We start from the raw sequence: 19,939 nt of genomic DNA, 5'->3' as shown, positions 1-19,939 counted from the left end.
CTACCGTATACCCTGGGTGCCGCCTATCGGGGGTTCTAGAGTTCCTGTACAGTGTGTTGCGACGGTAATTGAAACACTTTAAACAATTTTCCTCTGTTCGTGCTCAAACTTCACACGAAGGTCGCATTTTGTGGTCTATTTTGTTTGACACCGGGAACAACGGCGGTACTTACCTGTTTATTCTGAAAATAAATAAAAACGATTTTCGCCTATGGGAAAATGGAGGCGATTTGGACTTGCGAGCCTAAAGACCGGGTTTTCTGATCGTCTGTTAGCACATTTCTAGGTGCATTTTCTGATCGTCTGCTGCACCATTTGGCTCCGTACGTGAATCCCAAACATGCGTTTCGATTGATTGTGGGGTTTAACGCGCCGACGCAACGCAGGCGATGAGGCGCGCCGTAGTGGAGGGCTCCGGATTAATTTTGACCACCTGGGGATCTTTATCGTGCGCCGAAATCTCGAACACACGGGCGTTTTTGCTTTTCGCCTCCATCAGAAAAGCGGCCGCCGCGGCCGGGAATCGAACCCGCGACCTCGTGCTCAGCAGCGCAACGCCTTAGCCACTGAGCCACCGCGGCGGGTCAAACATGCGTTTCACTCTGCAGGTGGTTCCGTCGTTCCAAGATCAACTTGCGCTGACTCGCACGTCCAAATCATCTGCCATTTTCCCACAGGCTAAAATCGTTTTTATTTATTTTCAGAATACACAGGTAAGTACCATCGTTGCTCCCGGTATCAAACAAAATAGACCACAAATTGCGACCTTCGTGGCAAGTTTGAGCGCGAACAGAGCGGCGGTTCGCTCTGGAAAAAATTTTAAAGTGTTCCAATTATCGTCGCAACACCCTGTATATCGCGTAGCGCAAGAGTTGCGCGTCTGATTGCCACATGCCGCCGGTTCCAGTTCGACAGGACAGCCCGCTTTCAGTGCTGCGCACAAGACCCCGTATTCAGTCAGTCCTGCTCAACTGAGCATCGGCGGTTGTGGAAGCGGCGGCAGCGGCGGCGGCTCAGCTGACAAGCAGCCGAGAATCGTGCGCCAGTTTTTGCCCGGTCGCTCCTCGCCACTCCTCCTCGCCGCTGCCGCTGGCATGGCGGCCTACACGCGACAAGGGTGGCTTTCCCGCACGAGCTGGAACTCAAGATGGCGGATGGACGCGCAACTCTGCTCCCCTAGGGGAGCTATATACAGGAACTCTAGGGCGTTCTACCTCGCAGCGACATCTGCCCGCGACCAGTGGGCGTGCTACATTTCTTTGAGTTTTTTTTCTAAGCCAGGTGTTACGGAGCCCTTCGGAGCCACTGCACACTTTTAAAAACCGCTGCAGACGCGGGTTGCCGCAAACGCCGGATTTTACGCCCAATGGTTCCATTTAATGCTTTCGCGGTAAAATTACCGTACATTTTCACAATACAATGCCCGTTCCGCAGAGCCCCTGAGAACGACGTCCGTCATGTGGACGTGCAGTCAAAGGCTCATCCCGCTGCTTCCTAACGTCCTTCATCCTCTCCGCTTAAGATGAGGAAGCATGCTTCGTCCGGTATGGAGAATCAATGCTCCAACGTGGGAAAGAGCGGCACAGACGTCCTACGCCGGCTTTTTCGCCTTCAAAGGTTATTAGAGTTTTACCGCACGCAGCAAGGTCCCGAAGATCCCTGCCTGGTAAACAGAGAATCTCCCCTCAGCTGGCGCTTCATGCACCGACTACCCACGTGTGCGGTTTTCTGCTTTCATTATCCAACTCCTTGGCGCAGTTAGACGCCACGAACGTATGCTGCCCATATAGTAGCTTTTGTCACTCATCGTCACCGCGTTTACAAAAGGTGTACAGTGCGGCAGCCCTGGATTTACATGTTCAAACTAAATGTCGGTGCCCTGGATGTCTTCCGCCATCACTGATTGCAGGGTAATGGGGACATACTTTGTAACCAGTGTCACGTGTGCTATTAAATTGAGTCTCTAACAAAAGGTCCCTTGAATCGCTTGTGCGTCTATCTTCATGTAAAATTCAAGCAGGCATTTCAAACCCAAACGTTGCAGTAGAGTAAAACAAGGTCAATCGCGCGAAACACGTACAGAAACATCAAAACTGGATAACTGTACGAGCGAGTTCTGCGAGGTGGCGTAACCTGCTTCAAACTGTCATGCACCAGCTGCCACTTCTTAATCATTTTTTGCTCGTTGCTGTCACTTTATGCTAGGCCGCGATGCAACGGTAACTTCAAAAAGTCCGTTGACCGGAAACGCTCTTTTTTGGCTTTGATGCGTCAGTGTAGGCGGTTGTGACATAATTTGAAGCCCTGGGAGCCGTCATATTGCGATCGAAAAACTTACCTCGGTGTCCCGAGTTCACTTTAGTCGAGATTCTTTTTTTCTTGCAACGCTATAGATGTTACATCGGTTATTTCAGGGCATAGCCCTTTAAGAGCCCTGTACTTATACATTTATACAGGGTCCCTCAGCTACCATGCACCAAGATTATTAAAAAAGAGCAATGGCGTTACTCCAACAAAACCTAACACACAATGTTTCCAGTACACTGGAGCAGTGGCAAGCAATTTTGCGTTAATGTGATTTTATTATTAGTTGATTGATTGATTGTAGGGTTTAACGAGCCGACGCAACGCAGGCGATGAGGCGCGCCGTAGTGGAGGGCTCCGGATTAATTTTGACCACCTGGGGATCCTTAACGTGCGCCGAAATCTCGAACACACGGGCGTTTTTGCTTTTCGCCTCCATCAGAAAAGCGGCCACCACGGCCGGGAACCGAACCCCCGACCTATTATAAGTTTTAATTAAATATCTAACTCGAGACGTACTTCCATAATCACTGAAGATTCAATGACGCACTTGTAGGTACCCACGAGAGGAATCTAACGGCACTATTTTCAGCGACAAACCAATTGCCTACTCATTTATTCTAACTGATAAAGAAGCCCCGCGAAATATGAAAAATACCACGTGCTGGCATTCCCGCGCGCATAATAAGCCAGCACTCTGAAATAAGCTTATTGAACGCAACTGCTTTACCCGTGACACGTACGAAATGACATCGCTTCATTTTGGTTAGGGTATGCATGGAAGGAGCAGCACCAGAAAGTTCCGCGGGGCGCGTGTGGGAGATAAGACAATAGAGAGTTTTAGCTTACCGTTTCTGACGGTCCGCTCCGCTCCGAGAGCAAGCGGGAGCGCCATTGCGCATGCGTGGCGCGCTAGCGCGCTACCGGCGATACCGGAGCGGGGCCCCGCTCCCCTAACCGGGGCCTCTTAGCGGACCGTCACGGCAGCTTACGCTACCGTGCGGAATTTTAACATGGCTGCCCCCACGATGCGAGCGCGCTACGGCGAACTCCGTTTCTACAGTTGAAACACGATCGACGAAGCCGCGAAAGCGCTTCCGAATAGGCAATGGTGCCACACACCTCAACGAGCGTTAGAACGGAAGCGAAAAACGTCGACCGAAGCGCGGGGCTGCTTCAATGCAGCGCCGAGAAAGACAGCCTTGGCTTGGCTATTCCAAAGTATATCGGCTTATGTTTTGTTATTTAGAAAAATTATACCATGACAGCGACTACATTATACAAAAAAGGTTAAATAAGGCCAAGAAACACGGTATTTCGCTCTCTTTGGGCGACCAAATACCAATTATTTTGTTTCCTTTAGGATGAAGTTTTGGTTTACACGCGCACGCGAAACGACCAGTCACGCAAATCATTCCCCGTCGAGGGAGATACGGTTATCGCTTAGCTAAAAGCCTTTCTGCTGCTGACGCTCCGGTTGTTGCTGAGCGGTACGTCGGGCGCATAGCGGAGCGTCAAAAACGGTCAGCTAAAACTCGGTCGCGATTTCTTCTTTCTTGCTTTCCTTTATTTCATTCTGGCTAAGCCAGACCAGAGTCCTTCAATGCTTCTCTGGTCATGAAACTCCCGACCAAGTTTCGTACGGGGCCAAAGGCTACCGCGAGGGGGGCCGCCGCAGATAGGAGGACATCGGGCGGCCGCCGCTCTCTGTAGCCAGACCGGCCGGCAGGAACGCAGTAGCAGCATGCCCATTCGCACCCAATTGTTTCGACACTCACAAGATAATAAATCCATTTGAGCGGCCCACGACACGTAAAGCGAAAAGCGCACTGCTGATAAGGCGGCGAGCGTCTATTTTATCTTACTCCATGGTCCCTTCCCTGCCAAACGCGCTCTGACTACGCCCCCGGCCGCCCTCCGATCAACACCAGCGCCACGGCGCGGCAGCGTACGAAGCTCTTCCATAGCGTGATGGCGAATTTTCATGACCAGAGAGGCATTGAAGGACTCTGCCCAGATGCAGCCTGTTCGAGGGCGTTGCTTTACGATGCTCACGATAGCACCGTCACGTTGTATTTTTCATATTTCGCGAGGTTTCCTGAGCCTCAGGACAAATGAGTACGGAATTGGTTCTCACTGAAAATGTCGCAGTCAGCTTCCTCCCATGGGTACCTTCAAGCGTCTCATTGACACTTCAATGATTGGGACAGTACTTCTCGAGTTAGATGATCAATTAGTTTGAAATAACACCTGTCATTAATGAAAAAATTACTGCCGGCACTGCACTGTACTGGAAACACGATGGGCTAGGTTTTATTCGAGTTACGCCAGTGCTCTTTTTTAAAAGCTTGGCGCATGTTAGCTGCGACACCCTGTATGTTTTCCCACTTCACAGGTGAGGTGACATCGTGTACACCTCGCGAGCAGTAACCTATAGACACGGTGACCGCAAAGAGTTCTCAAACTCACAATAGCGTCAACAACAGTGTGCACTTGGGATGGGTCCCATCATTCTCTAATTCGTGATTTCGGTGGAAGTTACAGTCGCGGAAAAGTAACCACCGTTTCACGACATTTTTTTTATCGTTCATGCATGGAGCTGGACGAAACACGATGGGCTAAAGTCAAACAATGGCTGGCCGCAGATTTGCAGTGCGAAATATGAAAACAACTCTGTTCAAGTCGTATTACAGAAAGTTTAAAGTTGAGTAACCGCACAAAAGGTTTGGCTGTTGGCAGTTTTCAACTAAGGAGGGCTTCGCGGTCCAGGTGTTGCTTTTCGACTAAAAGGATACACCATACACAATAAATTCTTCATGCCGAATTCAACCAGCCTCTGCTGTTCAGTGGAAACATTTTATAGCTGGTGTAATACAAATAACAAGAAAATGCAATTCGTATTATACGTAATATTACTTCTTTTGCAAAAAATGAGTCGGCATTGGTTTATATCCAAACCAACACCTACCGAGGACAATTTCTGCAGAGTGCCGGATCGTTTTCTTGGTGCATAAAGTCGCAAAAAAAAAAAATAACTCTAAAAACGCTGAAAATTGTCGCCGACAACCCCATGAGTTAAAGCATACACCAGGGTACTAGAGCCATTTCAGATTTTACCAGAGAAGCAAGATGTGCTTTCTGGACGACTTATTACTCCCATAAATATATTGAGTTTGCATCATGTTTGGTATAAAAATGAAAACCCTTTTTAGTTCCAAGCGCTGAATTTTCTCTAAGTAGGATGACGAGGACATCGCAATCGGTCAGGTGCATTACAAGTTCGCACAACCCCTTGGCATGAGAAACGGTCAATGTTTTGCACATTGGCATTACTTAATTCACACTGAACTCATAGAAATGACGTCAAAAACATTTGAAAACGTTAGTCGTATGTAGACCATTACAGCATTCATCACTTACCGCTGTTACAAACTTTTCCCCCGAAGTCCCTGGCTTCGTGTCCCCGCGCGCGATGCTTTCTCAGTGCCAGAGCGGGCTACTCTGAACAGCTGGAAGCGGGCGTACAGAAACCTCGTCTGTTCAGGAGCAGCTGCCGCTGACGCATATGACGGAGGGCTACGTTATCCGCTTCGGAGAAAATGGAACCTTTTTCGGAAACACATCGCTGTAGGATGTTCCACATGCGTAGTGGTGAAGCAAGAAAATGTAGCAATGACTGCCCTCTTAGAAATATCTCCATGCGTGCACTGCGTGCACTTATATCTGAGTATTCAGCTTTGACAGATATCTAACATACTGTGCTTTCATTTTGGCCTCATTGCGTGGAGATACGTACCTCATAATTCGTGCAATGTCTTTCGCGATTACCAAATATGTAGTATTGGCGCTACTACACAAAAGCTATTCGCCGATAAACGTAAGCAAAGCCGTCGGGGATCCCAATTAGCTGATTAAGCTACCGCAGAAGAAGCGCAAATGCACGCTAAAGTAGGTCACTATGATTTTTAAAGTTCCCGTGTACAGTATCCTACGTTCTACAAATGCAACTGTAAAATAAGAAAGACCAAGGGCTGCGACATCCCGGTGTTGCGATGGTTGTTCTATTTACAATACGGCGATGCCCGAAAGTCGAAGCAGCTTCTGCTCATGCGTGATGATGGGCACCGATGACGATGAACTGTTGAGTGCAGCGATAATAACTGTCGAAAAAGTTTCAACCACTTCCCCAACCACAAAAATGTCGTAAGTACATCAGGCTCGCCGCTGTCCTATCTGGTGAGGCAGTCGAACAGAAAACTGTAACAGGTGGCGTTTTGTGAACACACGTCAAAAATGTCGGTGCAGTCGACGTAACCAAGTTTTAGTCCTTAGACCTTTTACGACGCTGCGGAACTCGGATGTCTACTTAGCAACTATAAATACGACGATCTGAAAGTAGTTGTTTTGTGCCTTCTGCTTCTTCCTTGACCTTTGTGTTTTGATGTCAAATGAGTTCCGTTTCTAAAAGGATGCTTGCCGCGAACACTTCGACTCGGAGGTCGGGTGTGTCCAACGGCAATCCTCGGGGGGTGTCCGACAAAAAAGTCAGCATCCGGCTCTCCAGTGTTGTCCGTCGCTCGAGATTTAGTTGCCTATACTTGTGGCTCATCTGGCCCTTTGCAAGTGGCATATTCGTTATCTCATGCTCGAAATATTCGCAATACGTAGCTTGTACCGACGTTATAGGAAATCTCGGAAAACTCTTCAAATGTACATGAGCGTAAGACGTCTTCATTCTGAAGATCAAGCGCAGACAACGAAAGTGTCGCATTCTCATATTCTGCTTGAGGCAGGAGCTGTGATGCATGCGTAGTTTTTGTCATTAATGTTGCTTCTTCGGCGTTCTTCAAACCATGTAGGTCATAGAATTGTTCTGTCTGTGAGGGTTGGGCCACGTTATGCTTAGTTTCAGAACCTCGGAAGCAGGAAGTCGGCAAGAGTACACACACAGGCGATCACGTGGCCAAAGACGACGCAGTTGTCTTCAAGGAAAACAAGTTTATGGAGCGAACTTGTGTTCCCTCAACAACTCAAAAAATACAGGCGGCGAAGCAGCAGTCAACAAAGTGACGTGCGAAGGCGAGCGTCGAGGATTCTAATGCCGTGGCGTCTTCTCTGCAGGCTTTTATCTTTCGGCGCGAGTGTTTCCGGCATCGTCGTTTTACATCCACAACATTGTAAATCAGAAAATATTATTCTGGGATAGTGACGGTAAGACTAAACAGTCTGCTTATCTGAATGAGATAGCCTCTGCGACATAAAAATAAAGAATAGAAGACGCGCTTCGCTTTTGACACAGAGAACAGAGCCGGGCGTGAGTAAAAACAAACAATAAATAAACAAACCCATACATGGTTCGTGGCATTACCCCCTCTGAGAGTGCATCGACCCAATGATAAAACACAAGACCATGCGAAGAAACAATAAAAAAATTCCGTCATCTTGCATAGTAAGGGTTCAAGAGGACCACGTGGACGACTTCGGGCCACGTGCGTCGTCGTGATGTTCCGGAATCAGCATCGGGGATCACCTCCTAGGTAAGTTGGCCGACACGTCGTAGAATCAGGTAGGGTCCGAAATATCGTCGCAGAAGCTTCTCACTGAGTCCGCGTCGTCGGATGGGAGTCCGAACCCACACACGATCCCCTGGGTGGTACTTGGCGCCTCGGCGTCGGAGGTTGTAGCGCCCGACATCCACCAGCTGCTGGTCGGTTGTACGAACTCGAATGAGCTGGCGGGCCTCCTCCGCACGCTGAAGGTATCCTTGGACGTCGGGGTTCAGGTCGTCGTCGTCTACATGCGGAAGCATGGCGTCAAGCTTCGTAGTCGGCCGTCTTCCCTAGACAAGCTCGAATGGCGTCACCTGCGTAGTTTCCTGGATAGCCGTGTTGTATGAAACATGTCATACGGGAGCACTTTGTCCCAAGTCTTATGTTCAACGTCGACGTACATTGACAGCATATCAGCGATTGTCTTGTTCAGGCGTTCGGTTAGTCCGTTCGTTTGGGGGTGGTACGCCGTCGTTCTTCGGTGATTCGTGCTGCTGTAGCGCAATATTCCTTCCATCAGCTCCGCAGTAAAGGCCGTTCCGAGGTCCGTGATTAGGACTTCAGGGGCTCCATGTCGCAGCACAACTTGGTTAATAAAAAACTTCGCGACTTCTTGTGCAGTCCCCCTCGGAAGAGTGGCCGTCTATGCGTAGCGCGTCATGTAGTCAGTCGCTACGACAATCCACTTGTTCACGGATCGTGACTTAGGGAACGGAACCAGAACGTCCATTCCAAACTGGAAAGGCCTCGATGAGACGGCAATCGGCTGCAAAAGTCCGGCGGGTCTCGTCGGTGGCGTCTTTCGTCGCTGACAGTCACGGCAGCTCCGGACGTAGTGGGTGACGTCGGATGTAAGGCGGGGCCTGTAGTACTGCGCCTTGATTTTTCCAATTGTGCGGGCTGTTGGCTAGATGTCTGGAATTTGGGGAGTCGTGGCACGCTTCCAAAATTTCGTCGCGAAGGTCTGCGGGGATGACAAGGAGATAATTCGTTCTGGTTCCGGGGCTGAATGCTGGTAGGTTGCGTTTGAAGGTCCTAGACACGGCGACGTTGTATCCTTCGAGGTAGTCGATTATGTCGCGTAAGTCGGGGTCGGCACGCTTCTGGGCGGCTAAGTCGCTCTGCGCCACGACTCCGAAGAACGAGCTGTCTTCATCAGACTCTTGTGCTGGTGGGTCGACGGGAGCGCGAGACAGGCAGTCGGCGTCGGAGTGTTTCCTTCTGGATTTATAGACGGTTGCAACGTCCAACTCTTGCAGGCGCGCGCTCCACCGCCCGACACAGCCTGAGGGGTCCTTCAAATTGGCGAGCCAACACAGCGCATGGTGGTCTGTCACAACCTTGAATGGTCTACCATACACGTATAGGCGAAATTTTGAAATCGCCCATATAGTAGCGAGGCACTCTTTTTCAGACGCTGTGTAGTTTTTCTCCCCCTTCGACAAACCACGGCTGGCAGAGGCGATTACTTTTTCGCAACCGCTTTGTTTTTCTACGAGGACGGCACCCACGCCTATATCGGCGGCGTCCGTGTGCATTTCGGTATTGGGGTCTTCCTCGAAATGGGCGACCACGGGCGGGCTTTGCAGGCGTTTTTGCAGCTCGCAGAACGCTTATAAAGTGCGAATGCACTTTATAAGCGACCCCAAACCATCCACCGCCGGCATCGGCGGCGTCGGCGTCCGCAGTGCTCCTCTATAAAGAAACAGCATCCGGCGCCAGGTTTCGATCCGCGGACTTTGCGGCCGCAGCGCGACGCTCTACCGACCAAGCCACGGACGCGACGTGATATCAGCGTTAGTGACGCGCCTTATATCTTTAACGCATTCAAACTACGTCGTCAGCGGCGTGCGTTGGCGACTCAGCGGCGTTATAGCGGCTTGATAACTGCGTGGTGTACACGTGATACTACAAACCCGATGGAAGAGATGGAAGAGAAGGCGGCGAGGCGGTGGGCTGCGGGGGCCGAGCGCAAGCGCCGCAAGCGGGCCGACAACCGTGCATTCGCACTTTCACATTCTCCCCCTCGGGGAAATGCGGGGGAATTTTTATTTTTCGTTTCGCCGCGGATCCTGACCGTTCTGTATAGCTTGCCACCTCGCGTCATGCGGCCTTTCTCGACGCGCCTAGTACGCCCTTCTCTACACCTTTTCTTGGTCGTTTTCCCAGCTAAAGGGGGAGCTATCTTTCGCCAAGGGTGTGAGTGGCTCTGCAATACGCGCGACGTTTTTGGCGAAGCGCCGGTAGTATGCGCACAGTCCGGGAAATCCTCTCACGCCCATCTTGTATTTCGGCCTTGGGAAGTTAGCAATGGCTGAAGTTTTTGCCGGGTCAGGTAGGGCTCCCGCGGCGTTGACGACATGGCCCAAAAACGTGAGCTCTTCGTGCACGAAACGGCACTTTTCAGGCTTCAGCGCTAGCCCCGACCCACGAATGGCCTCGAGTACAGATTCCAACCTTGCGAGTTGTTCGTCGAAAGTCCGGGCGAATACCACAACGTCGTCTAGGTATACGAGGCAGGTGTGCCACTTCAGGTCAGCTAGCACAGTGTCCATGACTCTTTGAAACGTTGCTGGCACCGTGCACAGCCCGAACGGCATCACCTTGAACTCGTATAGGCCGTCCGGGGTTATAAATGCGGTCTTCTCTCGGTCTCTCTCGTCCACCTCAATTTGCCAGTAGCCGGTCATCAGATCCATCGATGAGAAGTACTTCGCATGGCAGAGGTGGTCGAGGGCGTCGTCGATTCGTGGCAGGGGGTACACGTCCTTTTTGGTGATTTTGTTCAGTCGCCGGTAGTCGACGCAAAACCTTAATGTACCGTATTTTTTCTTCACCAGTACAACCAGCGCAGCCCAGGGGCTTTTCGATGGCTGTATAATGTCGTCGCTGAGCATGTCGTCGACTTGAGTCCGGATGGCTTCCCGCTCCTGGGAAGAGACGCGGTACGGTGACTGTCGGGTAGGTCGGGCTCCATCTTCGGTTATTATTCGGCGCTTCGCTAGAGGTGTATGACGTAGTTTTGAGTTCGATGGAAAACCCTCCCTGTAGAGACGCAGCAAAGCTAATAATTTGTTCCGTTCTGCTTGCGGTAACGCCGGATTCACGTCCAAGGGACTCGGAAGCTTCCAGGTATTTTCGGGTGCGCGTTCAAATTCGGCAACCACGATCACCTCACTTGCTTCTTGCGTTTATTCTAAGAACGAAATTGCAGCGCCCTTGTTTAAATGCTGGTACTCGTCGGTGAAATTATTGACCAAAACGTGGGATTGACGTTGCTTAAAGCGCGCAATGCTCTTGCAACAGAGGCATCATGTCCGAGAAGCAACCTTTGCTCACTCTCTACGGTAGCGTAGATATCAGGAACCACATCTTCACAGTAGACGCTGATCGTCAAGCTTGCGCGGGGTGGCAGGGTGAAATGATCGTCGGCGATCACGGTTTTCGTGGTTCGCCCGACTGAATCAGTCGCATCAGCGTTTAGTCAGCCGGCCGCCGGCGTTTCGTCGCAATCCGGTCGCTCAGTTGAAACCAAGCCACGACACGCCTGTGCCTAGAATAATAAGCCTTTAATTTCTTAGTTTGTAGTATGCATCAACCTCTAAGTCCAAGTAGCTCAACACAAGCGCGCATGCGAGGCTTCGCTGACTGTTACGCAAGTATAAAAATCTAAGGCCAATTAAACGCGGGAAATGAGTCAGCGAAGTTAATATGAATACTAAGGAAATAAAATTCACCCAAACTTTTATTTGCGGCGTAAAACCAAGCTGCGGGAAGTACTTCATGCGCTGGGCAAATTAGCACAGCGGCCAGCAGCAAGACCACAAATTTGTGATTGCTTTTCAGCCTAAGGAATGCAGTTGCTAGAGATTAGATATTTGTGGGAATAAGAGAGAACTCTACTGCACGAACTTTGTTCAACAAATGGCTATCTAAGCTGCTTCCCATGCTAAAACAAAATAAAAATGTAAACAGGGTATGCAATATACACTTTATATTTGAATCGCTGGCAGCGCTGGCTTATCGCCGGGAGGTCTGAAACAGAACAACGAGTCCATCGTTTCGTAATTCGGAAGTTCGAATCTCGGAGAGCCTGTGTTTTAAAGCAAAGCTTTTTACCTCTACCCCCCAAGGGTTCTTTCGCGACCGTTGGTGTCACCAGAAAACTCCAGCGAACAAATAAAAGAATTCACTGGCACCGCCGGGAATCGAACCTGGAACTAATAGACTATCAAAGCGAGAGCCCGTTGTCTTACCGATTCAGCTACGAGCCCACGCGAAGACTGGGAAGACAGGTGGTGTACTCACCAAGCACATCTACGGGTTTACCCCCCGCGTTCTCGCTGAATGCCACGTGAAAGCGTCACGGGACCACTCACGCCCGTCTAGCGGCCCTGTGCGCACCTTGCTCATGTGCTAAGAGTTACAAAAATTAAAGGAAGCTCACACCAATTCATGGCACCTCACTTCTAGTACGCCAATGTGCTAAAGCCTGTGGCCCCCAGTGTTCACGTAAACAATCACAGCTCCTTGTCGTCCGCCCTTACGCCAAACCAAGGAATACATTCAAATACTCCTTGATGGCCAGGCCATCACTCCAAGCCCCAGCATCAAAATCCTGGGCCTACATCTCGGGGCTAACACCAAGAGTGACGTCTCCTTGCAGCGCCTCAAAAACAGCATTAATCAAATCATACACATGATCAGGCGAGTTGCCACCAAGAAGCAGGGCCTAAAGGAATCCGGTACCTTTCGATTAATTGAAGCTTTTGTCCTCTCGAGAGTTACTTACGTCACCCCCCTGTCTTCTTCTCGACAAGGAAGACATAGAGATGCTTTATATAATGATTAGAAAGGCGGTCGAGCAGGCAATTGGTCCTCTCATGAGTGCGTCCACACAGAGGCTGCTTAGCACGGGGCTCCACAACACGGTGGAAGAGCTGATAGAAGGCCATCTTTCTAACCAGAAGGTCCGACTCAGAACTGCTATGGGCAACCGCATGCTTCACCAGATTGGCAGGGCAGCCCAGAATGTCACTCCACTTGGCGTACTCCCAGACTCTTGGCGACTAAAACTAAGAAGCTCCCTTTGCTTAGAAATATGAACCCCTCACATGACGAGGGTCACCGAAAAGCACGGGCTCAAGCGCTAAACACCACCCTCGGTGGGGATCATGCAGTTATCTGTACAGACGCCTCCAAACATCGAGGGCAGCAATACGCCATCATCGTGGCTACCTCCAGAACCAACCTCCTTGTGTCTACCTCGCTTAGGACCCAAGAAATGACGGCAACAGAAGAGGCAGCCATCACCTAGGCTCTCGCTCAACCAGGGGTTCGGAGGGTAGTCATCGATTCCCAGCAAGCCTACTGGAATTACCAGTAGGGTTGGGTGTCCTGACCTGCACTGCGCGTGCTTAAAAAAATTCACCCGCATTTCCCCGAAGGGGAGCATGGGGAAGTGCGAATGCACGGGTGATGCGAAGGAACTCTTCTTGGCCAATTGCCCTAAGTGGGTATGTGGTGGGGTCGCGTTCGCACTTAAAAACTCTTCTTGGCCAATCGCCCTAAGTGGGTATGTGGTGCGGACGGACGGACGGTGGTGGACGCGTGATTCAGGGTCGCTTAAGATAATACTGATTGTGGAATTAAAAGCTATTTAATTCCACACTAGCCTGGTCAAAGTTTCAATGACTTGTGGGCTTGGCGCCTCGTGATCCCGATGTATGCTATAGGATTCAACCATGGCTTCAATCCCATCTCGGTGAGGTATATTTGTGTACAGAGAAGTTACATCTATAGTTACAAGGAAGGCGCCATCAGGGATTTTTATGTTGTTAATTTCCCGTAGGAAGTGGTTAGTATCACGAAGATATGCCGAATGGGTAGCGAAGGAACTCTTCTTGGCCAATCGCCCTAAGTGGGTATGTGGTGGGGTCGCTTTCGCACTTAAAAACTCTTCTTGGCCAATCGCCCTAAGTGGGTATGTGGTGCGGATGGACGGACGGCGGTGGACGCGTGATTCAGGGTCGCTTAAGAAGTGCATTCGCACTTAAAACACTCCCCAAACGGTTCCATTCAGCTCATATGGACACCCCCTCACGCTTCAATGGAGGGCAAGAAATACGCCCACCCAAAAAGCCTGCGCTTTTACCTCCCGTGCTATGGAGCTGCACGAGGATAGTCACCCGCTTGTCCCGTTCAGGGAGATAACCCAGCATTATCGCCTTCTGAGACAGACCGTACCTTCGCCTTACCCTGACCTTTCCAGAGAACAACAAACTACCCTACGGCTCATATAATCCGGGCTCCTTCCCACAGCCTACGCGTCTTCACTTAATGTATCCGAATCGCTACGACGCTGAATGTAACTTTTGCTCAGAAGTAGGAACACTCCGCCCTGTAATCGGGGTGTGCGACTTTAGCCCTGAGCACCCTCCTCTCTTTCCGTCAACTACCCAACAAGATCAATGGGAGATGATGCTGTCCAGGCCCTCTCTACCGTCCCAGGTTCAGCGGGTGGACAGAACACAGGCTGCGCGGACTGCATATGGGCCCCACAGAAGAAGGAATCACTCCCCGGGGCTGCACTCTGGGCCGTTCAGAAATCTGAGCAGAAGTATGTCTTCCTCCTCCTCCTTCTCTGCCGCAAATCTCGTCGCCTCCGTCCGCGGCGCAGAGACGGAGAACACAGATCGTCTAACACCGGGTTGGAGCTTACTTTCATTTTATAAAAAAAGTGTCCACTCTTGTGCTACACCAATACAACTCAACCAAACACCGTTCATGCTTCATGCATTGATTTAACCTTAACAAGAATATCTCTTTGAAGTAATAAATGGTGTGGTTAAGTGCATTTCACTTCTCTCTGGTGTTGCTATTTGTAGAGCGGTGTGAGTGAATTTAAGTGACGTCGCATGGGTAATGTTATGGGTGCCGTTTACAGCTTTGCTTTCCAACCACATTCACGGGGTGGATTGGCGCGATTTTTTTTAAGTTGATTTATTTGTTCTGGGCCAATATTTACTTCACTGAATTTCCCATTTTCGCGATGTAGCATTCCTTGCTCCACAACCGAGTCGGCAGAACGCATGCAGACTCCACTGACGCGCTGGTGAGTTCTCGTTCGCGTGGTGTTGCCATAAGCACCGACTGCTTTAGGGCACAGTTCCGAATCAGCCGACCCTTGGCCTGGTGCGAACATACCTGTTACGATACAGGCACAAGCTAGGCGAGCATTAAAGGTGGGTGAAAAGCGCATAGCATTTGGGCGTCTCCGGTGACGCGAAGAGCGTTCATACATTGCGTACGCCTCGGCTTTGATTGTTCCGATTCTATGCCGTGCTGGTAGGCATAGACGCATTTTACGGCTGTCGACATGGCAGAAGCGCGTTATCCCGATTACTAAGATATCGAGAATGCCTAGCCAATGCTAACGCTGGATGCCAAACTTGTTGTTAAACAGAACAAAAACCGAAACTGCTTTGAATTCTAATCTTGGGCATCGTCCAATCGCGGACCATCTCGTATGGACGTCATTGCTTTAGTTGGTGCGGCCGCCGCAGACCGCGCAACGTAGTTTTTCGTCTTTCGGGCTTCATAAAATAAACACCGCCTTATCAAAAGGATAAATGATGAAAATGGCGTTTGCTTGAGCCGGTATACGCAGGCCAAGCAAAAACAGAAGCTTGATAAATTCACTAAGTGCCCCTTTAATACGATCAAATCCACCGGAGCAATTATTTTTAAGCTGATTTATAAATCCAAGAATATCGGTTGGTGTTGCGGGGCGAAGAAAAATGGAATTAGCGAGGTTACAGTTAATATATATCTCAGGCTGCAAGCAGTAACTGCGTAAGTTGCTGCGAAAGACATGAACTATCAGTTGCATGCGCTATAAATTGCCTTCCCAGTGAGGGCTTTTTCACCTACTTTCCTTTCACCAGGTATTGTGGTTTGTGTTTTCCTTAGCAAATCTTTTACAATATGTGAGCTTTTCCAATGATAACTTGCTACATACGCAAATTTGTCAGTATAAAATGGATTCGAGATGTCTTTATATCTGCATTAAATTTATGTATAACCTTTTCAACTTCTTTTTTAATACAGAAGGCTTTACTGACTATACACTTGTTAAAAAGCTTATTTCCAGGTTTTATTCTTCGTAGATGCTCCAGAGTTGTGCAAGGCTTTCTTGCCTTCTTGCACTTCTACATCGTATTCGTTGCGAATGCGTGATCGTAAATTGCTATCATTTTCTTAAGCAAGGAATCGTGCAGTAAATCACAATCTTCTATTCTTGAGAACTGGCAAATCAACCATACAAACAATTTGTCAAAAAATCTCAATGACTTCGGTCGTAATCATCCGAAAAGGAACAGGTATGTTTCCATTTGTGTCAAAGAGTACGAGTTAAGTTTTAAAATACGACAAAAAATAGGTGGTCACTGATATCGCTTGTAAGTATACATGACTCCGGATTACCTGAATATATATTTCTTTGACACAAGTCAATAATCGTCTCCCTCTAACCCGGAATGCGAGTAGGTATGTCAATTAGGTGTCAGAAACCTGTAGAGGTCACAATATCAAAGAATTCACAGACAGATTAATTAACAGATTCAGACGGATGCAAGAGATAAATATTAAAGTCAACCAAAATCACCACACGAGTATTTCCGGACGACCAATAATCTAAAAAAGAATAAAGAAACTCAAATTACTCTTGGAGCGACCCAGACGAACACTGGGTAACTCCAACCGTTCTTTAAAGAAGCCATGAAGACAAAATACAAGACTGTGTTATTCGAAATATTTCGTGTTTTATAATGCCCCTTGCGCTTGCTTCCTTGTACTTGGTTTATTCACTGCGAAATTAACTACTTTAAGTTAGAATTGAGATTTCCTCGCTAAACAGCGCGTTTTTCTGGTCTGCAATGACATCACAGGAACCGAGCGCTCTGCAGCCGATTGGGAAGCCTTGTTTACATCTACTGAACCTAGATTGTGCCAACATACCGCGGCCCGCGCTTCCCTGCCTTTGGTTTCGTTTTGACCGTATATAAACCAGGCTTGTTTTTGTTCAGGGAGAAAATATTCGTTTCGTGATAATAAGAGAAAATAATCGTTTCATGGTGTTTGCTCGGCAAATATGGTCACGTAAGACCCCGTTACTTGCGTCCATCGGCCAGGGTCGTCTAAGACAACCCCAAAGTCCCGCAATCCTGTGCAGCTAAACCAAGCATAGTGCGCGCAGTACCAACACCATAGCGCATCGGTACTTCGATGTTTACGTGTGCTTTCGTAACTTCTACTGTTGGTCGCACCAATCTTAGGGCTTTAAAAAGAATGTGTCCTAAATTTAAGCCCAAATAGCTCGTTTGGCAAGCTTATAGGCTCTGCCTAATTTGCTTTTGCGTTTTCCGCCCTCCTACAATCGCAGAGCTGGCTGGTATGACATGATAGGTTCTGTTGCGGAAATGAGCTAGTGGGTCGCATGGCCCACTAGCTTTTTCTGTTTTTCCTAATTATGTAGCTTATTTGAGCGAAGTTTGCGTTAAAAGTGGTGTCAGTAAGATTCTAACGAGGGAATCTTTTGAATGAACCAAACTTGTGTTTTCCCTTCATTGCTCCATTAACCAATAGAACACAAAAAACGCGCTATATATAACAAAGAGGCATTGAAATCTTGTATTGATTTTTGTGTGCTCTGGGATAACCTGGTAAGAAAAATTATGCTAATGTAAAGTGCTACACCACCACCTTTTTTTGTGTGTGCCGCGCATAGATTCACATTTATAACTTTGAAGTTTCAGTGCATCTTGACAGCCGCCAAATTATGTCTCATAAAAAGCCAGGGCGTCAAATTTGTTGCCCAGGCAAGGTAAATGTAACTGGTAGCAAAACTTCCATAGAAGCCCATACGTTCTTAAAATACCAGCTTTTAATATGCTCATGGCGCTTAGAGCCATCTATGTGAGGAGGAAACACTACCAGCGGAACAAAAAATTAACCGCATATGACACAAGATCCGGTCAAAAAAGTGACGTCATTTTGGTGGTACTAGCGCGACAATTTGATTTCAAAATAGGTTTAGCAGGCCTCTGATCGCTGAGGGCTCATGTATATGCCATCCGACGCAAGTTGGCGAGCTCTTGGCAAGTGTGCTTCAATGAAGTCAACGCCAGCTTAACTAGTACAGACTCGTGACTAGAGAACCGTGCTTAAGCATACTGTCGTATGATTCGCCTCGTTATTGCTGAAAACATCTTTCATTTTACCTAAAAATTTATTCTGTGTTACCTTGATTGCTCTTCAGAAGAGAAAAGTTTTGGGCGCGTTGGTCCATAGTCACGCCTCGTCCTGTTTGTTGTTTACAGCGCTTGTTTTCTGTGTGTACCTTGATTGCAGTTAGTGGCGAACCGAGAACCGGGCACGTACCTCCCTTTCGGATTATTTTTCTGTCATGCGATACAGAGTAGAAAAGGACACTCGACCACTCTGCCCCATCCCTTCATATAAAAACGTGCCCCCTCCTCACACCGATAAAATTTCTACCAACGCCACTGCTGGGTTCTTTATTTGCGTCGCACATACGCGTGTTGCGTGCGTGCCTTAAGGTGATAAGGCGTACCTCAAGGTTATATAATGCTTGCTCGGTTTGTGTGCTTCACTTCTAAGAGAAGAAATAGCGCACAGTCAAGCTGTAATCGAGACATTTGAATTTTATTCCAGGACAAACAATAAACAGCTTTACCATACGGGACAAAATCAGCACGTATACAAATAAGTATAAAATGTTCGTGGGCACTACATGCATTATGATTTTCTTTACGCGCCAAAAAATTCAGTTTACCCTTAACTCATAGCATCATGAGCAGTGAAAGCCTAAACTGCAAAACTGCTTCGAAACAAGAGAAACGAACTAGGCACTGCATCTTTACGCAGAAAACCCGGCCGCAGGAATGCCAATTCACGAAAGTGCAACGAGCACACAACTCTCAACCGCAGCTGTCGCGGCGTCTTATCAAGTAGACATGGGTTCCTACGGAACTTCAACCCGGATTCCCGCCTGCAATTGCCTGGTTGCATTGTTTAGGCAAGTGTCGCAACAGATAAGTAAAAACATAAAAAAATGGATCAATGCAAAAGAAAGCGACGCCAGTAAGTAAAAGCACATAGCAGGAAAGATTTGGCAGGAACGCATCACGGAGACGCACAACACAGTACTGCGATGGAAATATTGGTTGCGCATACAAGCGCGGGAAGCAATGATCACTACAAGCCTTGTAATCCAATATAGAAGGCACTGAGAGACAACTAAAGCTAATTGTTTGGATCCGAGTGGCGCACAGTATTTGCGCCATCTGAATACGCTGACAAGTCCAAGAGTAATTGACGCCACTTGTTCCAAGCCAACCTGAGGTGAAATCAGGGGATAACTGTGAGAGAACATAGCTTTAGACCCATTTTTTTTTCGAAGCACCACCACGTCCTATTACACAGCACCCGTGCATGTCTTAACAGTAGTATAGTTTCGCGTTACCTGTGGAAAGGAGAGGAAAATGGTGCAGTAAAACTCCAGGCGTACGGGAGTTGCTGTTGCAACCTTGTACAGCACATCGTTTTGTTCGTACTGAGGAAAGCGCTCCGCTTCAACGTTGGCCGCATTGTCCCGCAGGACACCGTGCCCGCCGAGCATGGCACTAAACATGTTCACCCACGGTGCCACGCACCTCGCAACTCCACGCACAGCAAAAAGTAAGTGCCAACCGAATTAACACGAAAAAACGAATGCGAATGCGAATGCGCACCACCAAAACACGCGAGGGGCGTTTCCTAGCAGACGAACTTTGGTCGCGCCTTTCCGAACAGTACAAGGACTGCATCACAGAGCAATGACATGTGCCATTCTTCTGAGGGCGCTACAAAAAAGGTTTTTGAGAATGAACAAGATTTTCATAATTTATTTGCACACTGTGCCTAAATAAGTGTGATTCAGAAATAAATTTTGTTCGTAAAATATAATTGTTTTATTGTTGAATAAAACTTGGTTTTTCGTTACTAGTGTTTGTTCCCTCCTCACC

At 48.5% G+C, this 19,939-nt stretch overlaps 1 protein-coding gene across 1 annotated transcript in view; it reads right to left on the bottom strand.

Moving 5' to 3' along the window:
• The window catches only part of LOC144164209 (organic cation transporter protein-like), a 203,190-nt gene extending 183,585 nt beyond the window's left edge, over nt 1-19,605 (bottom strand). Inside the window, exon 1 of the mRNA XM_077694726.1 lies at nt 19,399-19,605. The gene's annotated coding sequence lies outside the window, so the exon portion shown is untranslated. The remainder of the gene's footprint in view (nt 1-19,398) is intronic.
• Nucleotides 19,606-19,939: the final 334 nt, after the last annotated feature.

The sequence above is a fragment of the Haemaphysalis longicornis genome, unplaced genomic scaffold (genome assembly GCF_048455015.1).
Source record: "Haemaphysalis longicornis isolate Haplotype H1 unplaced genomic scaffold, Haemaphysalis longicornis Haplotype H1 scaffold_13, whole genome shotgun sequence".
Lineage (NCBI taxonomy): Eukaryota > Metazoa > Arthropoda > Arachnida > Ixodida > Ixodidae > Haemaphysalis > Haemaphysalis longicornis.
The sequence above is the reverse complement of the archived record's forward strand: the minus strand, read 5'-3'. Positions and strand labels throughout refer to the sequence as shown.